This window comes from Tupaia chinensis, unplaced genomic scaffold, assembly GCF_000334495.1.
Source record: "Tupaia chinensis unplaced genomic scaffold, TupChi_1.0 Scaffold000001_1, whole genome shotgun sequence".
NCBI lineage: Eukaryota > Metazoa > Chordata > Mammalia > Scandentia > Tupaiidae > Tupaia > Tupaia belangeri.
In genome coordinates, this window is record NW_006159427.1 from 7,709,005 (window position 1) to 7,713,251 (window position 4,247).

Sequence of the window (4,247 nt, forward strand, 5' to 3'; positions counted from 1 at the left end):
CATTCCTGTTTTATACCTCAGAGGACTTACTAGGCTACATTCAGGAAGTAACTTGACAGATAGAATTCAGGCACAGAATGTCAGATGCACATGAAGAGGATTTGTAATCTAAGCAAATCTGAAGATGGTGGCTCAAGTTTCAGGAATAATTCTTATGCAAAGGAGTTAGACCCTGGGAAGAGGGCATCTCAGTTCTGCCAAGGAGGAGTACAGGGAAGGGGAAAAGAGACAATTGATGTAAACTGGGATTCAGCTGTCCCCTCCTTAGATCAGAATTCTTTAACACTACAAAGCAAACATCCTATGGTGCCCAGAAGGTGAATCTAGTATCTAGAAGCCATGGGAGAAGAAAGAGGCCTGGAAGGCCATATCTCTCATAGGAAGGCAGGAGTAAGATCAGATGACTCTGTTAGTCAAAACTGCCTCTCAATCCTTATATGCAGATCAAGGATCACGCTTGGAGCTCTGCAGATGAGAAAAAGGTTGTAACACCGAGGTAAAAAGTGATGCCTTTACTCAGAATTTCAGAACCACTCTACTCCAAAGGAGAAAACAAGAAAAGATCTAGGCGTTTCAAAGCATGTCTGCCTACTTAGATCTCCCAGCTCACAAAAGCACAATCTCTAAAGATATTTCCGCTTCTTCGATGCACAAGCTTTTAGAACATATTTCATGCTCAAGCCACACACCTCCTTATCAGCCTGGAGCTTGACTTCAATCTCCGGTGTACTCCACCAGGGGCCACCTGCAGGCACGGCAGGAGGCAGAACCCAGCTGTCTGCCTCTAAGCGAATTTCCTTTTTCTCTTTTCTTTCAGTTTTTGCTAGAGGGTGCACACACTTGTCAGAGAGACAGTGAGTGAGAGAGGGTAAATGAGAAATCACCCTGCAAAGGAGAGGACCACGCTTCTCCATCTTCCTCTCAGGATTTTGGGCATACACGCACACATACCGGGCACGTCAAGCTGTCGGGTCAAGGACTCAAGCCACGAAGTGAGCCATGTGGGATCCAGCCTCCTTAACCACTGTGCCACCAGCAATCCATACAATGTAGTGTCCTCATTGACTTATTTAGCAGTCATTTTCCCAGTAGGCAAACTTAAAGAAGATTCTCGCATACACTGACAAGACATTTTCTCTAGACTCAGACTGCACGAGATCTCTGCCCCATTTACTGCCTGCATAGCTCTGGGCAAGTACCTGAACCTGTTTGTACCTCAGTATCCCCCATCTGTAAAGCGGCCATTGTAACAGCACCTACCTCATCAGGGGGTCGTGAGGATTAAATGAGTTCCTGTGCTGGCGGGGCTCAGTGCGAGTCTGGAGCTTAGTAAATAAGCTGTGTCACTTGGAGCTACTTTTCGTGCACACAGAAGCCAGGTACTGAGTCACTCCTTCGCATGCACTGCAGAAACCTCCTTGCTTATCTGCAAATGGGATGTGGCTACCTATTCTCCCCCAGGTTCTCCACAGTAAGCTTTTGAAGATTGTATCTAAACCAGAGACAGAAAAAAAAAAAAAAAAGGCAGAAGCCTATGAAATGCTTTGATGACAGTTATCACCAAAATCAAATCTAGAGAGAAGGCAGCCTTTGCTGGCTAGCTTGGGTCCCTTTGAAGGAACTGATGCACGTTCTTGGAGTCTGTGGGGTTCTGAAAGGAACTGCTTAGGTGAATGGAGGAACATTGGACTTCGGTTTCATCAAGCCTTTTAGTTGTTATTTCTGCTTGTAGAATTTACTGGAAAAACAGAAGTTAAAAGAAAGCCAGCCTACTTTAGGGCCTCATTGGCTGAAAAGATCCAAGGCTCCTTCATGGCCTATAATGAAACGGATGACTTGAGAGAAAAAACTCCTGATAGTGCCAACAGGACTTTTAAAAAGAGGGGGGAAGCCCCTGTAGTTCAAATTTACTACAATTTTCAAATTCTTCAGGGTGTACAAAGTCTCAAGCATCTATATTTAAAACCCAAAAGGGTAAACACACACACAAACCCAGGATCTTGGAGCTCAGGGGTAGAGGAGAGGGGGGGAAGCCAATGGGGAACTGGGGGAGTACTGCACACTGCCACTTTCTTCAGCCCTGGGCTAATTCCCTAGCAACACAGGGCTCCTGTCAGGCAAAGCTGTGCTCCTAGCAACCCTAATGACCCAAGGCCTCCTAAATGCCCCTGCAAAAGCCTCAGCCCTTCAGGCCTTAATTATACAGGCAATAGGTTAATGGTTCCGGAGTTATTCAAGATCCAAGCCCATCCAGAAAAAGTGTGCTGCTTGAAAGTATTCCGGTTTAAAAACAAAGACACCAAGCATCAGATGGTGGTCCCCAGACAGAGTTCACAATAAAAATCCGCATGACAGTCCTACTTCCTAACAGAACAGAAAATGATGCCGGTTTTAGAAATGGATTAGCAACTACAATCAAAATTATTTACTTCGAATGACTGGAGGGATCAGCAATAAAATCAAGAGGAATTTCTTATTCCTAAACAGGAACCTAATACCCTTGGCTACTTTCACTGACCATCAAAGCTTGAATGTTTGCTGGCAAGTGGGAATGAACAGGGCCAGGGCACAAACAGGCTCTTCACTTCACCTAACAAAGGTGGGTAATGCTTTCTGTTACTTCCCATTTAAAAGATTTTCCTTCTAAAATAGCACATTTCTCCTCAGGGCAAAATCTCTCTGTCTCAAAAAGCCCCTAAATGATGCATTTCAGCAGTGCAGAAGTACAACGACTGCTCCTTACCCTCTACATGCCTGGACTACTGGATTTCCCTGCAGACCAAGGCCACAGGTCCCTCTGCCGGAATGTCCTGCACTCAAACTTCTGTCCATCAGCTGGAATCGGATTACCCTACTCGGAGAAGACTCACGCAACAGGTATGTAAAGCAACTGCCTTAACATTTCATTCCCTGTTGCTATCAAAAGCACCCTTTTATTCAGGACCAAAATATGGGTTTCCACAAGCGAAACAAAGTCGCAACGTTTTCCTGAAAGACAGCCCTGGCCTCCTGTTAACTTTGGGGACTAGCCCAGTGTGCATGCACCAGCGTCCTCCGGTGCGGTCCCCCGCCCCGCACTAGAAACTTTTCGGAGTTTGAGTCCTGATATCACATTACAACCGGGAAACAACTGTGAAATAACTTTTTCTTTTTTTTTTCTCCTAGTAGTCTCTCTTAGACCTTAAACCCAGCATTCGTGTTCTGCTAGGACCATCCTTTAGTGATGGTCTGAGTATAAACATGGAATCAAATTTGAGATATTGAAAGGTTCTCCGCCTCGCCACGCCACCCCACCCCCACGCCCTTCCTCCCAGCCCTGAAAGCGAAGGGAGTTTTACAGTTTGTATATTTAAAAAGCACCCTTCATCTGAGGAGGTGGCAGGTGGCAGCCGCGTCCTCCGGCCACCGAGGGGCACTCACCGAGTCTCGGCAGAGTGCAGCCGTGCAGGAGGCGTCCGTGGTGGCAGTGGCAGTGACAGCCGGACCTTGCTTCCCGGCTCACCCGCCAGATCTGCACTGCCCCGGCGCTGCGGATCCGGGAAGGAGGAGGAAGGGGGAGGAGTCGCGAGTCTGCGCCCCGTGAGACCCTTGCGCAAGGTGCTTTCCAGCCGTGCGGGGCTGTAGCCGGCTACCGGCGCAAAGGACACGCGCGCAGCTGCGCCGGCTGCGGGCACACGCCCACCTCTTTTGCCCCGGAGTACGCCCCTCTACTTGGAGGTACCCTCGGTGGAATCCCCAGGGCACCCAGAAACTGAGCGACCCGAAAAACACCCCGAATCCCCGAACTCTGTTACCTGCGGCCGCCGCGCGTCCCCGCAGGGGGAGGACCCCCGCTTTGGCGCGCAGCTGCTGGCTGGCCCTCCAGAGTTAGGCACGCCGGCGCATCGAGGTCCGGCGACGGCAGTAGCGGGAGCCAGGGCGACAGGCCCCAGGGTGCGGCGCGCCGTCCGGAGCCCAGCGGACGAGTGAGGCCGGCGCCGACTGCGCGCTCAGGCCGCCCGGGTGAGCCCCTGACTCACCGCGTCTGAGCCGGCCCAGGGGCGGCGCATCCGACGCCTCCAGCCGCCGCCTCCGCGCCTTTTCCATTTCCCCTTTCTCTATGTAAACAGAAAGAGATCGCCCGATTGCAGGGAAGCCTGAGCCCCCGCGCTGGGAAATTCCGTCCTCCCCCTGCTTGCCCTCGGGTGCCGAGGCGAGGAGGAAGGCGGGACCGGGGAGGAGCAGAGCGCCGCTTGTGAAGGGGCGCC

At 50.7% G+C, this 4,247-nt stretch overlaps 1 protein-coding gene across 7 annotated transcripts in view; it reads right to left on the reverse strand.

Annotated features, from left to right (window-relative positions):
- MAP3K8 (mitogen-activated protein kinase kinase kinase 8) overlaps window positions 1-3,841 on the reverse strand; it is a 28,874-nt gene extending 25,033 nt beyond the window's left edge. Inside the window, exons 1-2 of one of the 7 annotated variants that reach the window (XM_027770287.1) lie at window positions 3,795-3,831; window positions 1,261-1,492 (exon numbers count right to left, since the gene is read on the reverse strand). The gene's annotated coding sequence lies outside the window, so the exon portion shown is untranslated. The other 6 variants (XM_027770233.1, XM_027770248.1, XM_014587531.2 and 3 more) reach the window with 6 other exon arrangements.
- Window positions 3,842-4,247: the final 406 nt, after the last annotated feature.